Source organism: Panthera onca, chromosome B3, assembly GCF_046562875.1.
Source record: "Panthera onca isolate mPanOnc1 chromosome B3, mPanOnc1 haplotype 2, whole genome shotgun sequence".
In the NCBI taxonomy this organism is placed as follows: Eukaryota; Metazoa; Chordata; class Mammalia; order Carnivora; family Felidae; genus Panthera; species Panthera onca.
The window spans coordinates 124,669,681-124,694,699 of NC_138344.1; the positions used below are offsets into that span (position 1 = coordinate 124,669,681).

The 25,019-nt window shown below is 35.7% G+C and overlaps 1 protein-coding gene across 5 annotated transcripts in view; it reads left to right on the top strand.

Moving 5' to 3' along the window:
- Positions 1-25,019, top strand: part of TSHR (thyroid stimulating hormone receptor) — a 156,530-nt gene that overhangs the window by 61,712 nt on the left and 69,799 nt on the right. The window contains exon 2 of one of the 5 annotated variants that reach the window (XM_060620452.2): positions 22,468-22,587. The exons of the other annotated variants lie outside the window; for them this stretch is intronic. The gene's annotated coding sequence lies outside the window, so the exon portion shown is untranslated. The remainder of the gene's footprint in view (positions 1-22,467; positions 22,588-25,019) is intronic. 5 annotated transcript variants of the gene reach the window in all.

Genomic DNA, 25,019 nt, shown 5'->3' on the forward strand with positions numbered 1-25,019 from the left:
ATAAACACAAAAAAAAAAGACAAATAAGAAGAGAAGAGAATGTAATTTTAAAAATCAAAAGAAAAAACAGCAATAGAAATGGATGCACAGAAGTTCAGATAGTGAATTATAGGCACAACTTTAAAATTTTTGACAGAGAAATTTTCTTTTAATTTTTTTTAACGTTTATTTATTTTTGAGACAGAGAGAGACAGAGCATGAATGGGAGAGGGTCAGAGAGAGAGGGAGACACAGAATCCGAAACAGGCTCCAGGCTCTGAGCGGTCAGCACAGAGCCCGACGCGGGGCTCAAACTCACAGACCGCAAGATCATGACCTGAGCTGAAGTCGGACGCTTAACTGACTGAGCCACCCAGGCGCCCCGAGAGAGAAATTTTTTAAAAAACCTAAAATTTATTCTTGAAAGAGACTAATAAAATTGATAAACCTCTGATGAGGCTCATAAAGAAAAAAGAACCAGAAATGAAAAGGTATATGTCATTACAGAGCATATAGATATTTAAAAAATTATCATTATGTCATTTACAGATATTAAAAACACTATGGTCCTACCTTGAAAATTTAGATAAAATGGACATGTTTCTAGAAAAAAAAAATACAACTTTCCAAAACTGACACAGGAAGAAATAAAAATTTTGAATCATCTAATAAACTTAAATTAAAAACCATAACAAAGACAAATTGTGATATCTTCAGAGGTATCACACTCGTTTGTTTCTACTTAAAATTTTATTTTCATCTTTTTGAGAAAGCATTCCTTAGTTTTTCTATAGGAATGTTTGAAGGATTTTAAAAATTATGAGTACCTATTTCCGTCTTATTTTACTCAATGTTATCAAAACCCTTTTATGATTTGCTTCTGAGGATTACATGTGTTAGCTTCTCAATTATATTGCAAATCATAGGACAGGAGAACATGGGGCATAGGAGTGAGGGAAAAAAGGGAGAAAGACATGGAAGGAGGGGGGAGACAAAACTGCTCTGAGTTGAATTATTGTTCTCCATCCACATCCTCTTCAGTCTGTTTATAGCCTTTGGACAGATAATAGTCATAAATAGTCACTGATATTATTAAATATAAAATATATTCAGAGAAGCAATAGGAAAAAGTGATTAAGGTTTGTGTGTGTGTGTGTGTGTTTGTTTGCATGTGGGTGTGTTGTCTTGCAATCCTTGGGCAAGGTCCTTGGACAAATTATTTAACCATTCTCATTTCCAATTTCCTAATCTATAATATAGAGATCATCATGGTAAATCTCACACATCATTGTAAAGGTCAAGTGAGAAAATACATGGAACAGTATTAGCACAGATCCCAGAAGAATTCTATGAATAGTAGCTATTATTTATCATTACAATGGATAAAATAAAAATGTGTGACTTGATTTTAGGTTTTAAAATGTGTTGATGAGGAAAATCCCAAGTCAAATCAATCTGTTCATGCTTGCTTACTTCATGGAAATAAAAATTTTCTGTACTAAATGGTATAAATGAGTAAGGCGATTCTGGGAAACACTTCTAAGTTGGGCTCCCTGGTAGCCTTTAAGTTGATCAAAACATTTACCATTTGTCTAAAGACAAGAGAGTGAAATAATAACTTAGTCTTTCTTTTAAAAAAATATACCAGGGACACTGCATCCTTGCCAGTTGTCTGTCACATGGTTTGTTGAAACTGTCCAATATTGTCTGGAATTTCCAAACTTCAGCACTATAAAAATAATTCCCTAGAACTGCCTCCAAATAATTTTATATTGTGTAGTTACTTAACATTACACTTTGAACTATAATATAAGGTGGATGTGTGGTGGGAATTATGTTGAATTTAGTGAGAGTCTTGCAGAAAGTCTGCTTTGTCATAAAGAACAGCCCCTTGATGTTTAGGGAATAGTGTTGATAGGTTCTAGAAACTTAGTACCTACAATTACTGGAGTATATTTATTAGAGCAAAGAGGGCATTTGAGAAGGGCTGGTACAAACTCTGAAAGAACAAGGTCACTGACATTCCAGTGTGAACCCTCAAGAGCCCTTGAGGAAAAATAAACTCACTGCCACAGGGAGCTTTCAATTGCCTGCTCTCTGGTCGAAACAAAATAGACCAGATTCTTTTTTTTTCCTTCTATCTTGGCTAAAAGACTACAGAAAATGGTCTTTCACTTAATTTCCAGAAAAAAAAATTATGTTGCTTTTGGTTAAATTCATTTTTTATCTCAAAGATTAAGTTCCAGGTTATCACATCGAAATACATTTTTTTTAAAAATCTAAAATTTTTGTGCTGAATTTTATTGAAAATGAATTCTACTTTAATTATGATAGGGGATAAAATACTGTTATTAATTCTTTTCTTAATTCTAAAATATTCTGTTATTAATTCTATTCTGTTATTAATTTGTTATTAATTCTAATTATTAATTCTGCTAGTAATTCTGTTATTAATTTTCTGAATTAATAACAGAATATTTCATCCCCTATCATAATTAAAGTAGAATCAATTAAGTAGAATCAATTAATTAAGATACAGAAGAAGCACTATTTAAAAACCATGTTGAGATAAATGTTAAATTCTTTTTACCAAAGATTTTTCATTTTGTGAAGCCAGCTTTGCTATATACAATGGCATCACTCAAGAAAGGGCTTTACTGAAAAGTGTTTCTAATCATTCTGAATGGAATTATCTGAATATGACCTCCCAGATACAGATGCATGTGGATCTCCCATCCACTTAGGCTGTTTCATTCAAAATGGAAAATCACGTGGGTTTTTTGTTTTTTGTTTTTGTTTTTTTTTTTTTTTGGTTGAGAGGATTGCCGGGAGGGGGCGGGGGGGGGGGGGAGGGAATGTGTATGTGGAGTTACTATCTTTTTTGTTTTACTCAAGTGGGTTGTCAATAGGAAATGATTTCTGTATACAATGTGCATGGAGCAAATGTGCCTTTTTGGTCATAATATTTTTCCATCATGACACTGGAAGTTTTTCAGCGGTGCACACCATGGTTTGCTTTCCTTTTCATATAAAATTATAGCATCATAAAACTTCAGACCTGTCTGCAAAAGCTGAGGGAGAACCATTGCCCTGATAAATAAAACCACCAGGGAATCCCTAGGTTTTTCCTTCCATAGATTTGAGTATCCAGGTACACCCTGTATAAGCCCTGGATCTCACAAACCTGTCCATACCCTTGCAACTGAGGACGGGGAGATGGAAAGCTGAGCTGTCAGTGACATACACAGCTTTATACTTGGAAGAGCATGGGTTTCCACCCACCTTGCCACTCTGCTCTTGATCTCAAATCACCATCCAGTTTGTTCCTACAGTCATACCTCTGAAGGAACTCCACACATGGGAGACAAAGTGGGCATGGGCTCCTAAGTATCTTAATTAATATTTTGATGAATTTGTTTATTAACAAAACTTTTAATTGAATAGTAATAGCACTAATTAATTTTTAATAGTAATTTGCATTATAGTAATTATATCAAGTGTGTGGTTTTAGGAAAAACATCAAGCTTCAGTTGAGAAATATATTTTAAGAGCAATTCTATCTACATTGTTTCTTATTTATTTATACTTTGCCACTATAGAATACCAACAGGGTATCTTGTCTCAGATTTTAAAAGGTTTTTTTTTTTTTAATCTGTAATTGCTTCTTTTCTTTCAATTGTTTTAGTATCTTGTATATTTAGAACAACTTCCTAAGAATCCTTTGTGGTCCAAAAAAAAGACATAGAATGTTAAGGCTGAACTCTACCCTCCAGTGCTGTCCAAGAGAAGTATAATGCAAGTCACATATGTAAGTTACAATTTTCTACTGGCCACATTAAACAAAACAAAATAAACAGGTGAAATTAATGTTAATAATGTACTTCATATATCCAAAAATTATCATTTTAACATGTAATCAAAATAAAATATTATTAATGTGATACTGTACTTCTTTTTCTTAAGTTTTCAAAATCTTTTATGTATCTTATACTTCCAGCACGTCTCAGTTCAGACTAGCTGCACGTCAAGGGCTCAGTGGCCACATGGGGCTGTGATTACTATATGGGACAGTGCAGCTCTACTCTATGAAGGGAGCTTACAGCTACTGTATTGGGATGAAGGAACCAAAACTCCTCTCTTTCCACTACCCCCAACCCCAGATCCTCAACCCCCATGCTTTTTTTTTTATTGTTTTTAATGTTTATTTATTTTTGACAGAGAGAGTGAGACAGAGCATGAGTGGGGGAGGGCGAGAGAGAGGGAGATGCAGAATCTGAAGCAGGCTCCAGGCTCTGAGCTGTCAGCACAGTGCCCGACGTGGGGCTCGAACTCACAGACCGCGAGATCATGACCTGAGCCGAAGTCGGACGCTCAACCGACTGAGCCACCTAGGTGCGCCATACTTTTGACCTTTTAATGAAGGAATAACTCTTCTAGAACTATAAAGCATGCTTATACTTATGAATAATTTTGATGCAACCCTGCTCCACCTGTTCACGCTTTTTAAAATGGTTAATAACTTTCAAAATAAGAAATAGATGTTTTTGGTAGGCAAATTAAAAAGCACAGATTACAAAACGAAAATTTTAAATATCTTTAATCCTGCTCCCTGAAAACTTCAACTAACATTTTGTGGTACATTTATTGCACATCTTATACAATTTACATAAAACCGTTTTGTAATCCATGTGCTCTTTTGTAACTGGTTCATTTTTTACCTAATAGTACATTTTAAATATCTTCTCATGCTCTTCCCATATAACTTTTAAATAAATTTTAATGGCAGAATAATATTTCATTTAGTAGATGTAGCATAACTTATTTAACCAATCCCTTGTCTTTGGACACTATAATTATCTGTCTATCTATCCATTCATCCATATTTTTTGCTGTCACAGATGAGCCTATTCTTTTTTTTCTTAATTTTTTTTAATGTTTATTCGTGAGAGAGAGAGAGAGAGAGAGAGAGAGAGGCAGAGAGAGAGGGAGACAGAATCTGAAGCAGGCTCCAGGCTCTGAGCTGTCAGCATAGAACTCGACGCAGGGCTTGAACCCATGAACTGTGAGATCATGACCTGAGCTGAAATCAGACGCTTAACCGACTGAGCCACCCAGGTGCCCCACAAACAAGCCTATTCTTTAGGTTTATTTTGCTCATCTTTGGAGAGAGGCAGCAAGAAACAATTTTACGAGTAATCCGAAGAATTGTGAGTCAGTTGCTAATTGCACCTACCTAAATAATAGTTTGTTGATTTGTCCAGATACTTTGAAATGGTCACTATCGTATGCGTAAAGGATCCACATGAAACTATCAGAAATACCATGTTTTAGATCTTTAAAGATTGAGTACATTTTAAATGCTTTTAGGCTATTGAAAGAAACAGTAACAATTAGTTTTTTTTTCTCCAAGTAGATAGTCTGAAAGAAAATAAAAACAGGTAAACACCATCTCTTTCATGTTATAATTTGTTTTTTGAGTCATCACCACTATTCTCTCAATGAAAACATACATCCAAACTCATTTCATTTTCTGAATAGTTAGGGGAGCTAGAAATCTAAAGGATAATTTCATGAATGCAAAACATCTACATCAAGTGTCTCATTTCTATGGTGTTAGAAAGAGGGCAGTTTTGTTTAATCCTCTATTTTGCTGCTGTATTATTAAAAATCCACAGAAACAGACCTTTTTCACAAAGTCAGTTTTGCTCCCTAAGAGCAGGTAGAAATAGTCCACTGCTGCAACAAAGCCAATACTCTTCCAGATCCCTGTCTGGGATGAAGTGGTTCTTCAAAGAAAAGAAAATCTTACACTCAGCCAAGCAAAGTCCATGTTTGGATGCCTCAAATTACAATGCCCTAGCTTATATTCTCATGACAAGTAATTATTTCCATAATGGTCAGATTAAAAGGGATGACCCAGCCACAGACCCACCCTGCACAGAACTCCTATTAGCACCCTAACTGTTTAAACTCATGCAGGGTCTAGTTCAGAAGTCTATACTGCCCCGTCATTCAGTGGAGTTCCATCATGGGGGCCCCTAGGTGTCTTTCCTTTTAGTAGATCTCACTGAGAACCATCTCCATCCTTTGGACAGGTTCTAGTACATCTCAGCTCAGAAGGGAAGGGGTAAAAGCTTTCTTTTCAGGAGCCCTTGATCTTGCATAAACTGTTTCACATCGTCTTTAGTAATCAGCCCTTCAAGCAGAAGGTAATGGAATAGAGAGCTTCATTAATTCACAAAAGGGCTTCTCTTCCCTTTTTCCCAGGACAGCTTCAGCAGGCCTGGGTTCATATCTATGTCAATTAATTTGCTGTGTGACCTTGAGAAGGTCAATCTTACTGAACCTTAGTTTCCCCAGCTGACAAATAGGAATACTCTTATATCATAGGGATGTTGTGAGGTTTACATAAAATAATGAATGTGAAGCACTTAGCCCAGCAGCAGGTACCTGGTAAGCTGCCAGTGTCTGTTCCTATGTTATTTACCTGCACATAACTAAGAGGGAACCCCAGACATGTGGTACTCCATATCAGTTTAGGTCCCTCTTACTACTTCTATGTGCCCCTTCCCAACTTCAGGATGCTTTTACTTCTGGCAGATCATGCCTCCTCCTTAGAGAAATGCCTGAAGCTGATTTGAAGAGTTTACAGAGGACTGAAGTAGGACTATGAAAGCCCACACTCTGAGTTAGGAAAAACCCTAAGACATTCCAGAGCTCCTTCCCACTGAGTCTGGGCCTTGGCCTTCTCTTTCCTGCCCTGCTTCCCTCTGTCCCTCTGTGATTTTTCCTGGGAACACTTCCTTAGTAAATCACTTGCACACAAATCCTTGCCTCAGGACCTGCTTATGGCATCGTGGAAAAGATGGGGAAATCCAGTGACTCTTTTCAATAAGGAAAATCTCATCCAAGGTGTGTTGATGTCTTGACAATGTTAATAGCACTTTCTCTTGTGCACACACAAATTCAAGTCTGCTTAATTGGATACTGGATACAGAAAGCTTAATTGGATAATGGATACAGTGATAATACTAATAAAGCTTGTCCCTAAGGTTGAAGTAACAATAAAACCTTTTAAGTCATCTCATGGGGGAAAAATGAAGTTTTGGCTGTTTTTAGGTGACTCATTTTCAATGTCCTCCAGCTGAAATGATTTCAGAAAATGACTATTAAAAAGCATATCACATTTAGAGGGTCTCATGCAACTTTCAACAGTTTGCAGCCTTATAAAAAGTAGCTGATTTTTAGGCTGTTATAAGAAAGCATCTTAATCACCTTAATGTTATTATTTTTAATAATGTTGTAATTAGCTTGTGCCTCCCTCCTTACCCCAAAGGAAGGCTCTCTCTAAACCATTTCCTTTTATGAGTTGTGTACAAAATCAGGAAAATGGGTAGAGTAAGATATCTAAAAAGGAGGCAGAAATAACTAGTAAGTTTAGATCAGTTTGCATATCACAACATTTTTAAGAAAGACGGAGGTAGAAAGAGAAGGGGAGGAAGAAATTTGACAGAATTTTAGAAGTTTATCAGGTTATAGCTTTGAAAGAGGGAGAAGTGGAGGAAAGAACCTTTAAAAATGTGTTGTGAGGATTATGAGTGGTTTCCCTTCAATATTCTTTAAGTTTTACAAGATAGGAATTCCTTTTATTGACTTAACAGTATTTCTTTGAAAATGACATTGCAATGGGCCTAGACCACATGGAACCTTTAGTTCAACCTCTACCTTCCAGTATTTCCTAAATCAGAACCAAGTTCAATTTGAAAATGAGAGATGTCTGTTCTTTCTAAACCACTTCTTTACCTATGATGGTGGGGTGGAGGTACATATTTTGAGATAAGTACTTAAATGCTTGTTAATTATAATAATTATTAACAGTTTTATAATCACAATCATAAAATTTTCTATCTAATTTCAATTAGCTTATTTTACCTGATTCTCATTACAACCCTGTGGATTAGTGAAAAAACAAAACAAAACAAAAATGTTCTTCTCTACACATGCACAAAACATTGAGGCTCAGAAAGTTTATAACTTACCTAAAGTCACAGTGATAGTTACTAGCAGAGTTGAGAGAGGCCAGTCCAGTCAAAAGGCAGCAGAAGTCTCTTCTCCATCGTACTGAGGGAAAACAGGTAGTAAAATAAATACTGACGATGCTACATGGAGAAGACTCCTTCCTAGATTGCCTCTTACAAGTTATTAAATCCTATTATTATCCAAGTTTTCAAGTAACTTTATAGCCAGAATAGAAATAATAGAGGAAAAGAGAACAGTGGACCTGAAGCTTACCTGCTATCATTCTGTAGGAATTTATTCTATCAATTCTACTGATTTGATCTCAGGGTGAGGAGGTTTACTACGTTAAGATATAGCTACTCTGCTACTCTTAGCAATATGTGATATGTATAAAATTCCTAGCACAGTAGCTAACATATAGTAGGTATTGTGGTTATCTATTGTTGCATTAAAATTTAGAGGCTAAAAAAATCATTTTATGGCAAAATGAGTGAAAGGTAATAGGAGGTACCTTAACCAAGGAGGTACCATAACCAAGCTTCCAGTTATGGAATTAACAAATTGGGGGGATAAAATGTACCGCATAGGGAATATAACCAATAGTATTGTAATAATGCTGTATGGTGACAGGTGGTAGCTACATTTGTGTTGAGCATAGCATAGAGTTGTTGAATCACTATGTTCAATCTGTGAAACTAATGTAACATTGTATGTCAATTATACAGCAATCAGAAAACCCATTTTATGATATCTAATGATATATGTCAGGAATTAGAGTAAGATACAGCTGTATCATTCTTATGGCATCATAAGCGTTCACTCAGTGGTATTCAGATGACAAATGGGTACGGCTGGAGAGTCTAAGCTGGCTCCATTCACATGTCCGCTGCCTTGGTGGGGATGGCTGAATGCTGGTCTCGAGTGGGACTTTGACTCCAGTTTCTACATGTGGCTTCTCTAAGTGATATTTTCAAGATAGTCATACTTCTTTCATGAAAATTCAGGGCTCTCCTGGAGAGTATTCCAGGAGACCCAGGCAGAAGCTATAAGAATTTCAATATAACCTCAAAATCCAACAGCATTACTTCTACCACATTCTTTGGTTAAGCACCCAAGGCCAGCCCAGATTCAAAGAGAGGGAAATTTGTAGCCATCTTTTACTACCACAGTGAACCTCAGTAGATCTTTTTTTTTTCCTTCCAGTAGCAAATTCCACATTATCTTATCTCTCCAGGCAACAGGAATGAAAATTAAAAAAAAAAAAAAAAAAAAAAGGAAGTATGATCCACAATAAAGAGTAAAAACAGTTAGTAGGAGTAGACCTAGAATGACAGAGATAATGGAATTATAGGCAATGACTTTAAAATATTTTTTATACGGCTTCTAAATAAACTCAAGAAAATTAAAAAAAAACCATGACATAAAGAAGATATAAGGAAGAAACAAGTGACACTTTTATGGGTAAAAATATATACAATGAAAAATTAACTGAAGGAGTTTGATAACAGTAAACATTACAGAAGGAAACAAAACCTAAGAACTCGAAAAGTCAGCAATAGAAACTATCCAAAATTGAGTACAGAGAGAAAAAAAGATATAAAAAAAATTAAGAGTATATCACTGACCTTGTGGAAATATTAACTCATTTAATATACATGTGATTGGAGCTCCAAAAGGAGATGAGAGAGAAAGGGAACAGAATAAAAGATATTTGAAGTGGTAATGACCCAGGATTTTCCAAATTTGATAAAAACTCTAAACCTACAATTCCAAAAAGCTCTAATGAGCCCCAAGAAGAACAGAGAAAATTACATCAGGGCACATTATAATCAAACTCCTGAAAATCAGTGGTAGAGAATATTTTAAAAGAGAAACTACACAGTTTGTAATGCAACAGAATGACATCTTCAACTACTGAAAGAAAACTGCCAACCTATATTTTTATGCCCAGTGAAAATATCTTTCCACATTGAAGACAAAACAAAGACTTTTTAGATAAACAAACATTAAGCAAAGTCATTGCCAGTAGACTTGCACTAAAAGCAGCAATAACACACTAAAGGAAGTTTTTTAGGCAGAAAGATAACAATACCAAATGGAAATTTGGATCTATACAAACGAATGAAGAACAGAGATGGTGGGTAGGAAGAATGTGGTTTCAAATCAACGTAGAACCGTTGAAACAAACACAAAAAGGAGAATTAACTCATACAAAAATGTCAACACCTGGGGCGCCTGGATGGCTCAGTCAGTTAAGTGTCTCTCTCTTGATTTCAGTTCAGGTCATGATGTTATGGTTTGTGAGATCACGCCCTGTATTGGGATCTGCACTGACAGCATGGAGCCTGCTTTGGATTTTCTCTCTTTCTCTGCCCGCCCCCCTCAAATTACATAAACTTAAAAAACAATGTTAACACCTGAAATGCAAATTAGGAATGGAAAGTACTTGCATTTTTCAGATAAAATTATTTTTCTTTTCCATAATAGTAATAACAAAAACATACATATAACACATGTATACATACATACACACAAACCACCCTCCTCCAAATACATTTGACCTTTGTATTCAACATTTCTGAATAGAATATAGAGAGACAAATATACGCATACTATCTCTTGATATCTAGCTCGTTTTCCTAATTTGAAACTGGGAACTGATTTGAAAGTGTCCTAAGCCAATAAATTCTTTTCTCCCTCGATAAAATTCACAGACAATACTTTGAAATTTTAATGAGACCGTGAATTTATTTCCAATTCGCATATCAGAGCCAGAAAAAAATGTCACCCTCTGCCAAAGCCTACATTGCCATTTGTAAAAAACAAAAACAAAAACAAAAACTACTTTTAGAACACTGGACAGATGACACGTGTTCACCAAGCTGCTTTATCTAGAAGTACATACTGAATGCCAGCTGTGTTTATGGCATCATTTTAAGACCTCAAACATTATAATTTCTGACATTCAGTATTTTGCAATATATAATTCACTTTGATATCTACCTCACCTTGCTATTGCCCTTTTTTGGTGGAAGTTCATGAAGTCCTGACTCCCAATCTGCCACCTTGCTTCCTTCACTGACACTTCATTTCAGAATCTGTTGTCAACTGCAGCCTTCAGCTTAAATCAGTTCCTTAGAGAGGACTTCTCTACACTCACATAGATCTATACTCTTCCTTCATAGCACTAACACCATGATAATAATATAGTTATTTAAGTGGGTCTTAAAAAATGTCTTGTTGGGGCGCCTGGGTGGCACAGTCGGTTAAGCCTCTGACTTCGGCTTAGGTCATGATCTCATGGTTTGTGAGTTCGAGCCCCACGTCGACTCTGTGCTGACAGCTCAGAGCCTGGAGCCTGCTTCAGATTCTGTACCTCCTTCTCTCTCTGCCCCTACCCCACTCGTGCTCTGTCTCTCTCTGTCTCTCAAAAATAAATAAATGTCAAAAAAAAATTTTTTTTAAATGTCAAATTCCCCCACTGGTTTTAGCTTCATGAAGGCAGGACCTTTATCTGACCTTGCTTACCACTGCATTCCCCACACCATGCGTGATGCCTGGAATGTGTAGGCACTCAACTTATATGTAGTATTTTTAAATACATGTTGATTCCTGAAGTGCCTCTGAGTCAGCTTCATAGCAAAGGAAGGAATCTTCAGATTATCTATATATGCTTTACACTGAAAAGTTTGCAGGAAACTGGACTGCTTTCACTTTATCATATGAACTTCAGTCACTTAACCTTTCTTCATATTATAAATGAACTCCAGATTATTTATTGACCTTACTTCGTCCATAAAATAACAAGATTTGGACAAATACATAGGTTCTAAACTGTGCTCCTCAAAACCTAAAGGTTTCCTCACCTGTTGAAGAAGAGTATTAAAGGAAACCATTTCCATTTTTTTCTTTTATTTTTAAGTTTATTAATTTATTTTGAGAGAGAGAGAGATTGAGCATGTCCACACGCACAAGCAGAGGAGGGGCAGAGAGAGAGGAAGAGAGAGAATGCCAAGCAGGCTTGGTAATGTGAGGCTCACTGTTACAAACCATGAGATCATGACCTGAGTGGAAATCCAGAGTCAGATGCTCAACCGACTGAGCCACCCAGGCGCCCTTACATTTTTTTTTTTCATTTAAAAGGAACACAACACAAACAAGAGTCTAAGGATAGGTCTATAATAAAATATTGCCAGTAATATTGAAGCTGCACTGTAATGCTTACTAGAAAATTAGAAACAAATGAAATAAAGTAAATTTCTTAAGTAACACGTAAGGGATCATAATAGAGACATATGAAATCCTATAAAGGAAATAGTATGACCCTCTGTAATCTGGTTGAAGAAAACATCCATCAGGCAGAGGATTGATCAGCTGAAGGCAGAGAAAAAGTGGATTCACAGATAAGAATTGTGGAAATTTCCATCTAGTCAATGTCCTGGACAAAGGAAACTTAAATCTGTGGACGTTTACTAGTGGATATCATACCCTACAGGCAAAACCATTCCTTGTAAAATGGTATTGGTAGGCTCTCTTAGCCTGAGAACATTTAAAATCCATTTCATCTCCTTGTTTTGATTGATTTCATGCCCTTCAAGCAATCTTCTGCATCTGTCTTAGTTCCCTACAGTAGTCCGTGCACAAGAAAAAATATGCATGTCATCATGAATATTCTGGCCCATTGGACATTGTATTTCTCATCATTGATTAATAAATTGGCCAACAGATTTATATGTTTTTGTTTCTTTAACAAAAACACGTTAGTGTTCATAATATGCCAATGTTGTTCTAAGTGTTTCCAATAATAATTTATTAAATCTCCATGGCAAGCCTATGTGGTAGGTATTGTTATCACATTCTATACTTTGCAGAATGGCAGTAGAATATGCTAAAGAATCTGATGTCTTTTTTTTCCCTGTGAGTGAAAGCTGGCTCTCATACTTGCAGCTGCGTAGCTTTTACCAAATTATTTAACCTTTCTGTACCTCAGATCATCACCTATAAAATGGGGATAATAATATACCCTAACTCACACGGCTGTTAGGAAGATGTAATGATATATGTAATGCGCTTTTATAGTGTTTGGCATAGTGAGTGCTGTGTGTTTATTACAATCACAATATAGTGATTCAACACTTCCATACATCACCCAGGACTCATCACAAGTGCCCTCCTTAATCCCCATCACCTATTTCACCCATCCCTCCACCCACCTCCCCTCTGGTAACAGTTTGTTCTCTATAGTTAAGAAGGTGTTTCTTGGTTTGCCTCTTTTTTCCTTTTTCCCATTTGTTTCTTAAATTCCACATATAAGTGAAATCATATGGTATTTGTCTTTCTCTGAGTGACTTATTTCACTCAGCATAGCATAATACTCTCCATGTCATTGCAAATGGTAAGATTTCATTTTTGATGACTAATATTCCATTTAATATGTACACCACATCTTCTTTATCCATTCATCAGTTAATGGACACTTCGGTTGTTTCCATAATTTGGCTATGGTAGAAAAAGTTGCTATAAACATCGGGAGGCATGTATCCTTTTGAATTAGTATTTTTATAATCTTTGAGTAAATACCCAGTAGTACAATTGCTAGATTGCAGGATAGTTCTATTTTTAAGTTTTTGAGGAACTTCCAGAGTATTTTCCATAGTTGGCCGCTCCAGTTTGCATTCCCACCAACAGTGCGAGAGGGTTCCTTTTTCTCCACATCCTTGCCAATACCTATTTTTTCTCGTGTTGTTGATTTTAGCCATTCTGACAGGTATGAGGTGATATCTCATTGTAGTTTTGATTTGTATTCCCCTAATGATAAGTGATGTTGAGTACCTTTTCATATATCTGTTGGCCACCTGTATGTCTTCTTTGGAAAAATGACTACTCATGTTTTCTGCCCATTTTTAGGTGGATTATTCATTTTTTGGGTGTTGGTTTACAAATTCTTTGTATATTTCGGATACTAACCCATTATCAGATATGTCATTTGCAAATATCTTCTCCCATTCTGCAGGTTGCCTTTTGGTTTTGTTGTTCCCTTCACTGTGCAGAAGCTTTTATTTTGATGTTGTCCCAATAGTTTATTTTTTATTTTGTTTCATCTGTCTCACCTTCAGGAGACATATCTAGAAAGAAGTTGCTATGGCTGGTTGCTAAGAAGTTACTGCCTGTGTTCTCTTCTAGGATTTGTTGGTTTCAGGTATCACATTTAGATCTTTAATCTATTTTGTATTTATTTTTGTATATGGTATAAGAAAGTGGTCTTGTTTCATTCTTTTGCATGTTTCTGTCCAGTTTTCCCAACACCATTTGTTGAAGAAACATTGGTTTTCACATTGGGTATTCTTTCCTGCTTTGTTGAAGATTAACTGACCATACAGTTGTGGTCCATTTCTGGGTTTTCTAATCTATTCCATAGATCTGTGTGTCTATTTATGTGTCAGTGGCATACTGTTTTGATTACTACAGCTTTGTACTATAACTTCAAGTCCAGAATTATGATGCCTCCAGCTTTGCTTTTTTTTTTTCCAAGATTGCTTTGGCTATCTGGGGTCTTTTGTAGTTCCATACAAATTTTAGGATTATTTGTTCTAGCTCTGTGAAAAATGCTCTTGGTATTTTAATAGGGATTGCATCAAATGTGTATGCTGCTTTGGGGTGTATAGACATTTTAACAATATTGGATCTTCTAATCCATAAGCATGGAATGTCTTTCCATTTCTTTGTGTCGTCTTCAATTTCTTTCATCACTGTTTTATAGTTTTCAGAGGATAGATAGGTCTTTCACATCTTTGGTTAGGTTTATTCCTAGATATCTTATTATTTTTGGTGTAGTTGTAAATGGAATTGCATTTCTTAATTTTTCTGTTGCTTCATTATTGGTGTATAGAAACGCAACAGATTCTGTACATTGATTTTGTACCCTACAACATTACTGAATTCATTTATCAGTTGTAGCAGTTTTTGGTGGAGTCTTTCCAGTTTTCTATACAGAGTATCATGTTGTCTGTGAAGAGTGAGAGTTTGATTTCTTCCTTGCTTATTTGGATGCTTTTTATTGCCTGATTATTGTGGCTGGGACTTGCAGTACTATGCTGAATAAAAGTGGTGAAAGTGGACATCTTTGTCTTGTTCCTGACTATAAAGGAAAAGCTCTCAGTTTTTCCCCATTGAGGATCATATTACTTGTGCATTTTTTATATATGGCCTTTATTATATTGAGGTTGTTCTCTCTAAACCTACTTCATTGAGGGTTTTCATCATGAATTGATATTGTACTTTGTCAAATGCTTTTTCTACATCTATTGATAGGATCAAATGGTTCTTATTCTTTCTTATATTAATGTGATGTATCATGTTGATTTGTGAATATTAAACCACCCTTGCATCTCAGGAATAAATCTCACTTAATCATGGTGAATTTTTAAACGTATTGTTTAAATTCGTTTGGATTTGGTTTGCTAACATTTTGTTGAGAATTTTTGCATCTATGTTCATCAGGGATATTGGCCTTGTAGTTCTATTTTTTAGTGCTGTCTTTACCTAGTTTTGGTATCAGGGTAGTGCTGGCCTCATAGAATTATTTTGGAAGTTTTCTTTCCTTTTCTATTTTTTGGAATAGTTTGAAAATAATAGGTATTAACTCTTTAAATGTTTGGTGGAACTCACCTGTGGTAATGGACTTGTGTTTGTTGGGAGTTTTTTGATTACTGATTCAATTTCTTTGCTGGTTATCAGTCTGTTTAGGTTTTCTATTTCTTTGTGTTTCAGTTTTGGTAATTTATGTTTCTAGGAGTTTTCAATTTCTTCTATGTTGTCCATTTTGTTGGCATATAGATTTTCATAATATTCTCTTATAATTGTATATCTGTGGTGTTGGTTGTTATTTCTCCTCCCTCATTTGTGATTTTGAGAACTTCCTCTTTTCTTTTCAATAAGTCTAGCTAGAGGTTTATCAATTTTATTAATTTTTTTAAAGAACCAGCTCCTGGTTTCATTGATCTGTTCTATTATGGTTTTTTGTTTTGTTTTGTTTTGTTTTTTTAGTTCCTATATCATTTATTTCTGCTCTAATCTTTATGATTTCCTTTCTTCTACTGGCTTTGGGCTTCATTAGTTGTTCTTTTTCTAGCTCCTTTAGATGATAAGATTAGGTTGTTTATTTGAGATTTTTCATGCTTCTTGAGGTAGACCTATCTTGCCATACACTTCCCTCCGAGGACCACTTTTGTACATCCCAAAAGTTTTGGACTCTTGTATTTTCATTTGTTTCCATGTATTTTTAAATTTCTTCTTTGATTTCCTCATTGACCCATTCATTGTTTAGTAGTATGTTGTTTAACCTCCATGTATTTATGGTCTTTCCAGATTTTTTCTTATGGTTGACACCTAGTTTCAAAGTGTTTGGTCAGAAAAGGTGCATGGCAGGGGAATAGTCTATATTTTGATCCAAGTCCTGGTCATGAGAATAGATGTGTACATATGGAAAGTATAAGTACACATACATACTTGTATACACTTAAGTATATAATTATACATTTAAGATTTATGCATCTTACTGGCTGTAAATTAGACGTTAAATTTGTATTAAAAACTTTTAATACAGTGGTGCCTGGGTGGCTCAGTTAAGCATCCAACACTTGATTTCAGCTCAGGTCATGATCTCACGGTTCATGAGTTTGAGCCTCATGTTGGGCTCCATGCTAGAGCCTTTTTGGGATTTTTGCTCTCTCCCTCTCTGCCTCTCTCCCACTTGTACACTCTCTTACTCTCTCTCTCTCAAAAAGTAATAAATAAACTTAAAAAATATTTTAAGTTTTAATACACAAAGTGTCCTAAATAATGAAATAAAACCAAATTATGTATATATTTTTTTAATCTGAAGAACTAAGCCAAATTATTTGTTGTGTATAGAAAACTATCCCAGATGGCCTAAGCTAGACAATTTCCATACAGCCAAACTTGTCAAGACATTGCTTGTATTTCTAAGTCCAAGATCACAAAAGTTAAAGCTCAAACAGAAATTAACTGTCCCAAAATGATGATTCACATCTCCATTTGGAATCTGGTGGTGGGTTGCAATATAGTACCTTGAATTGTAGGTATCACCTGGTATTTTTGTGTTACTTATAAATAATTCAGTAGGAACATTGACTAAAATGCCATTCTACCACTGAAACAGAAAACACACATAGTACAGATTAAAATTTTTTTCATATTTAGGGACACCTGGGTGGTTCAGTCAGTTGAGTGTCTGACTTTGGCTTAGGTCATGATCTCAGGGCTCTTGGGTTGGAGCCCCACTTCTGGCTCTGTGCCGATAGCTCAGAGTCTGGAGCCTGCTTCTGATTCTGTCTCTGTCTCTCTCTGCCCCTCCCCCATTTGCCTGTGCTCACGCTCTCTCCCTCTCTCAAATATAAATAAACATTTAAAAAATTTTTAAATAATAATTTTTTCATATTTAAAAATATAGTCTGTATATTATATAAAGAGTCCCAAATATTTGGCTGCATGATCCTTCTGGATCTACATCCCTGACTTTAATTCCTGTACTTGCTACATTCCTCATAACTTACCACAGTGTGTGTGTGTGTGTGTGTGTGTGTGTATGTATGTGTGTGTGTGTGTGTGTGTGTATATATATATATATATATATATATATATAACACAATAGTAAAATAAATTCACTAATGAGAATCTTCTCAGCAAAGTAAAAACAGCAGGCAAGTGATAAATGTCATATTAATATTACCCATTTTATAATCCACAGTTTCATAATATTTAAGTATCTGCATTATTTGTAACAATTTCTTCTTTTTCTACTACTAGTACTTTCTATGGTCACAATGACTATTTCAATGTTATGCACTTGACATATCTCAGTGAGATATCGGTTGATTGATTGATACAGGTATTTAATACAAAAGGAGGCCTTTGAAATCCAAGTGGTGATATTTTAACAAGCTTGATGCAAAATCACAAAATATTCTCAGCCTGATTGCCAAGAGATTAAATGGGAAGTTGGTGTTTCTGGCACACACAAGCTTAGCCATGGCAAGGAAGATCAACTATGCTTCTCAACTCAGTAAAATTCAGTCATGCTCATCCATTCATAATTTATATTTTTTAATAAATAGGATGTTTCCCACGCAGCATCAATTAACTAAACCTCACACCAACGTGTACACACATACATAAAAACTATGTATTTATGATTACAGGGAACTCACACAAAACAAAATGTTAGAATGCTGATTGGATTTACATGTTGCTAAAATTTCAGTGAAATGACCCTACCATCATGTGAAAAATTTAAGAGCACAAATTGTTGTTGTTGGAACACAGAGAACTGTCTGTTCTCTTTACTAGCATTAACCAGGTTTCCCTCCCGCATTGCTACTGCAAAAACAAAAAAGACTGTCCTTAAAAATGGATCCTATTCTGCAAATTCTTCAAGTCAATCACTGGCACTTCACATGCATTTCTGTTTCACCATTATACCTTCTAAATGCAGACATTTGGCAAGGCTGAAAGGAAACATTTGATTCTAAGGCATACCTTTGTGGATCATTCTTGGTTACATAACTCATAGAAAAATAAATTAAATTACATCATGAACTTCAATATTTATTCTCTCTTATTTATTATAAAATAAATTTATTAATATAAATGTTCATTATTAAATATTTATTCTTTCCATATCCTAAAGCCAACTTGTTTAACAACTAAGTGTATATACCTCACTTAGATATAAAACTATAAGCTTTTTTCCCCCAATGAATTGTATGTGATGCCCCTAGTCATTAATAGTAAATACTGCTATTTGTATGAGGCACATTTTCTGAGTTTTTTTCTTTATAGCAAGAATAATCACTGCCTTCTCATTTTGAACCATCAAAAACATAAAAAACTAAGTCTCTTCAGTACCTAGTATATTTTCATCCAAAATAAATACTATTCTGATGCTAATTCTTTGGACAGTAGTATAACACCTTGAAGCTTTGCTAATGTTTTTGTCAACAGAATATATACATAGATGTGTCTTTTCCCTTTTCCACAAATATTCAAAATGTATTCTGAAAGTAAATTAAAATATTCTAGCCAAATAATCACAATCATTTGCTTTTTTTCCTCTACCATCTGCTTTTAAAGCAGTAATCACAATGTTACACAATTCTTTAAATAAATATTTTGCTTTTGAAAACATAGACAATGGAAAACACATGCAGCTGCTTGCCCGTGTGAAGGCACAGAGAAATAGGTCAATATAACCATGTATCAGTTAGCTCTAGCTACAAAATACCGCCTAACAAAACAACCATGAAACCTCTATGAGTTTTAAGGCTCATGCACCTGGGATTAGCTAGGGAGCTACAAGGCATCCATGTATCACAATAATTTATTCTCCATAATCCTCAACTTATAGTAAGACTACTGGGGGAAAATGGAACACAGGCTCTGTAAACAAACATGCTGTCTTTATTATTTCATTAGCTAGACGCCATGTTCCAGCCAATTATTTTTTGCTCTTTATTTGAAGAGAAAAAGGTACTTTGGAAGAAAACTCTTCCTACATGTTTTCATAATGTTCAGGCTAATAACATTTTAAAAGTTAGAGAGGAGGGGCACCTGGGTGGCTCAGTTGGTTGAATATCCAACTCCTGATTTCAGCTCAGGTCATGATCTCACAGGTTCATGAGTTCCAGCCAAATTGGGCTCTGTGCTGTCAGTGCTGGAAATTCTCCCCCTCTTTTTGACCCTCCCCCTGCTCACACTCTGTCTCTCTCAAAATAAAGTAATAAACTTAAAAAAGAGAAGAAAGTGAAGGAAAGCTTAAGCTAATAGGTGATAAATTTTAAAGTTGCAACTAAGGTAATTAATACCAAGAGTTTAAAAATATGTTTTAACTCAATAATGAGTTTATTTTTCCAGATTATGTGTATATTACTATGAATATATCCAGGTAAAATGTACAAACTGCTAAACTGAACTTGGCAATTTATGTGATCAATTTCTATTGTGATAATTCATTTGTTTAACATTATTGAAATCAGTCTTCTGTGTCAGGCTATGTTATAATCATCATGATATAAACTAAGTTAATCCACTAATAATTGATAATTAATGTTCATCTAGGGCTAGAATTGCTGTCATTCCCCCATCACTTTTATTTAGGATTTATTGTGCATATTGTATCTCAGAATCATTGTATCATGGTTCTGAAATCCATAATCCTTATTAGTCCATTTGTATTGGTGGACTTTCTTAGGTGAGAAACCTGGCTGAGAAGAATGAGTAAAACGTCAGCATTTCAAATTTTCTGTCTTTTAAAACATGTTATGCTGTGTAGAGGAAGAGAAACATCTTTTCCTACCCTTCTAACTTCTCAGCTAGGGCTCTATCACCAAAGACACATTAACAAGAGAAAAGAATACTTATTTAAGTTTTACATGACATGGGAGCCTTTATGAAGAAATGAAGACTTGAAGAAATGACATTTTTATACTAGGTTAGGTAAAAAATGGAAGGTGGTGATAAATGTCACTGGACAAAGGGGTATGAGCTAAGGGTAGTAAACTGGGGAGATCTAGCAAAGCCTACGTGTTCAGATTACCCTCGGCATCCCTCTGTCTTCAGAAATAAGATTGCTCTTTTATCTGGGTATAGGGAGGGCACCTCTCATATGAGAGTCTTTTATGACCTGCTTCAGGGGAGAAGGGGCTCGGAGAGTTCTTCCTGAACCTACTGTTTCTCAATCCCTTCAGCTTAAAATATTCAATATGCCAAGGTATTATATTTTGGGGTAGCATGTTTTAAACCCCATTATTCTCTCATCTGAAATTTTCCCCAAGAAGTTTGACAGTCCAGAAACTTAGTGGGTAGATCGATCATCCCCTGTCCTAGCAAACCAGGCTCTCAGTCCTAGGAATAGGTCAATCCTAAAGAGTTGTTTCATTTCAAAAGGTGGTGATAGAAGCGGGAGCAAGGGCACCCGTCTGTTAGGCTTCTAACGGTGTTAGTAATCAGGCATTTAATGAGATACATTTCTATGGAAATAAAAGAAAAACAAAGGTTAATGGTTCCAACAAACTATAAATTCAATTTTTGAACCCAGAGGGTGGTCAGTCACGATTTCTAGATGTTGGGCTCAAAGCACCTGTAGGTAGGGTAGTAAGGGCAGGGAGTAACAATCAATAAATGTTTTTGGTTTGCAGTGTGAATGTCTCTGATGATGGAATTAGATGTTCCAGTGAAATTTCTGAGTGACCCACACAGTTATAGGTACAAAGAGTACCCATACATGATCTGTTGTGGTGATTCCCTAAAAGTTTATATCATCATCCAGCTTCGGCTTATAGGACTTTGAGAAATGGGTAGTTTTCGTTTTTAGTGATGACAAGTCAGGAAGGTGAGAGAAAATTGGATATGGTAACAACTGACAAGATGTACAAAATGGCAAAATCTAATTTACAAGGAAATGAAAAATAGTTCAAAGACGGCAAACATTCACAAGAGTGGGTAATACTTTCTAACTGAAACAAAATTTTTCTCTACAGTCACCTCCATTTCTACCATAGATAATCAAAGACTATTTTTATTTGCAAAAATAAATCTAGTCTTATTAAACTTGGCCCAATTATTTATACAAGTACAACAAGAAAACTGATTGATAATACAGGCCCTTTTTAAGTCTGCTTTGAAGGAATCCTCCGGAAAAGCTCAAAGTTAGTTCAAAGTCAGAAAGACTTTATTCAGAATTTGATTTGGGGAAACTTGTCAAGAATATCAAAAGATTTGAACACTTGATTAAATAAGGTCTTGGTCAACCATTTAACCAAATTTGACAATAGAAGATTTTTAAGGCAAATATAGAACATTACATAGTTGTGAACAAAACCCTCCACTCTTTTAATATTAGAGACCTTAATAAGTAAGTAATCAAAAGACCTTATAAAGACAACATGAAGCACAGGAAATTAGTTTGATAAAACACAGAATCTTTGTTTCCTAGGCAAATTTCTTAAAAGGCAACTGAAGATCTGCATAGCCTGGCAGGTAAAAAGCCAAGCAAGGTTCTCAAAACACAAAAACAAAACAAAACAAAAACCTAAACAGGAAGAAAATAGCTGACTCTGGGAGGGAAAGGATCAATAAACAATGGGTACTTAACACTAAACTCAAAAGGGTCACTATCCAAAGATTTGACAAATACAAATATTTTTTCCTGCTAACCTGAATTTGGAAAGGAAAGGGCAAGGAGAAGTGTTTACCTTCCTCTCTCAACGAAGATAAAGATCCTGAAAACTGATACGTTAAGAATTCTTACATTCTGCTGGCTTTCTGCCAGTTGTCCCAGACCTTAGCTGCAGTCTCCAAGGTGATGGAGTATCCCAGCCTTTTACTATCCAATCCTCATCACCAGAAACTGTAGAGGAGGAAAATAGTATGTTTTTCCTTCTACCCTTCTAGTTCCTCAGCTGGGGCTTTGTAACAGAAGATGGATTAACAAGAGAAGAACATACAAATTTATTTAATGGAAAATGTTTATGTGTCATGGAAGCCTTCATAAAGAAATGAAGACCCAAAGAGGTGATTAAACCTGAGTGTTTTTATGCTGTTTTGATGAGGAATGTAAAGTCATGGGAAAATGTGGTAGAACAAAAGGGTAGAAAACTGAAGGGAGCTTATTCATTGTTCATTCAGATTCCCTTGGTGTTTTCTGAGATAAGGATATAGGCAGGGCACCCCCCACATGAGAGTCTTATGACTTGCTTCAGAGGAGAAGGAGATCAGGGTCCTTAATGCACCTGTTGTGTCTCAGATTCCTCCAGCTTAAAATGTTCAACATGCTAAATCGCCATGTTTTGGGATAGCGTGTCCTGAATTCCATCAACTACAACTAAATCAGTAGTAGGAAAAAGGTCTTTGTTCTCACTTAAAGTGTGTGTGTGTTTATGTGTGTGACAGAGAAAGAGAGAATTCAAGAACCATGAATTATATATTTCAGAAATACATGCATTGTGAAAGAATATAAACATTATTTGAATCTCTTACCCAAAATCTATTAAATTACATTTAGATGGTATTTCTGTTCCACGTCAAATTTCTTACATACCATTGTAAACTTACTCTAATTTTCTGAATAGGTCATTTACTTTTCAACACCCAAATTTTTAGACAGTGAAGTTACAAATTAAGTCCACATTATCTATAAGCAGTGTGTGCAATTTTACAATAAGCATGTCCTCAAGATCCATGCCCTTAGAGCAGGTTCTATATGCAGGACGATCTTTGAGCTTGAGAAACTCAATCTCCTTGGGTGATACCCAACAGGTGTGTACCTGATCCTTTGTTTTCCTTTGGCATGGCCCACTTTTACTGGGAGATTTTAATTGAATAAGTTGTTATGCTTTTATTTTTAAATTCAGAATCTTGGATCTGGACCAATAGGTTTTAATCAATCCAATTAAGGGAATGTAAGTGAGAGACCTATGAGAAAGGATGGATCATTTATGAGACCTAAATTTGTGAAACCATATTAAGGCAACATTCGGCTTTATGCTGAAACATCCAGGGTTGTAAAGAGCTGACAACCTACCCTTTTGTCATCCACATCACCTCCCCTCTTCTAAGTTAATAGATCCTTTTATAAACTAATTTGGCCCCACTGATGCACTGATTGAACAAATTGCAGATATTATGTCTTGATAGACAGGCATGATGTACTAGGTGAAAGGAATTGCTGTAAAGAGGCCATTAGTAATATGATGGTGAAGTGCTGGGGGGAAGGGAAACATTCTATAGTCATGTGATTAGGTCTTAGTCTTTTAGTGAGACTGTGCCTCACTGTGAACTTCGCAAGTGTTTCACGTTTTTTTTCTTCTCTCCTTAGATAGAATAGGATGGCTAGAGTGACCTAGAGTTGGGTGTTTCCCCTTCCCCAGTCAGTTAGGACCTGGTTAATAGTTTCCCCTGGGTGTGGGGGGAGGGGGGCAGGCCTTGTTAAGAAGAACAAAGTGCTCTGATGTATTTCCAAGTGGTTTTCTCTTCTCTTTGCCAGAAGCACAAGGGGCTATTTTTTCTACTGTTTACTATTAGAACATGGTTGAGCCTGGAGGTAAATCTCACAAAACTGTGGAAGTCCCCCTGTGACTGTGTCCCCATGGAGATCTATCGGCACCGTGCCTCCAGGATTCACCAATCCCAATTCAGGTTTCCTATCCTGACACTCGTTCTCTCTGTGGTTTCCACACATCAGTCTCCACTCTGGGAGTCTGGGACTCCCTTTATTTGCCTGTCTGTCTCTACAATCTTGCCAACAGTGGTTTGCCCAATGTCTTCTCTTCTCCAGGCTCCTGACATGCTGAACCAGAAACCAGAAGTTTCAAATGCATTTCAATCACTGCAAAAATTAGTAGTTCAAAAAATGCAGAGACCAAGGAAATAGATTGCTGAGAAATAAAACCCTGCAGCCTAGGAGGGAAATACACAATTTTAGTCTTATTTCTTTAAGTAAGGAAGTAAATGGATGATGAGTAATTATGAATATTTATATGGCAAAAACAGACCCATGGATAAGATGGTAAGTGTGATGAGGTGTTGTCTTTTTGTAAAGTGAGTTAGGACACCTTCTTCCATACAGGATTCTATCAAGCAGTTGCTGTAGCAAAAAAAGGAAGTAAAAAATGGAACACCTTGGTGAGCGGACATACTGAAATACATTAAGATGTCTTATTACTGATATAAGGAAAAAACCTTGGCTTTCTGAAAAGTGTCCAAAAAAAGCAAACTGGAAGAAAAGTCACAACCTTTAACTTGCATATGCAACAAAGATGCTACAACCCTGAGAATTAGCTCCTTGTCAGCCAGTTATTTCCAAACTGCAGCAAGTAGATGGTAAGATCAAGGTAATGGTTGAAGAGATTTTGGTTGGGCAAAAAGATTGTAACCATACCACTATTTTTCATCTTTAAGATATATCAAATAGATTTAATCCTCTTAATGTGTTCTTAATATATGTT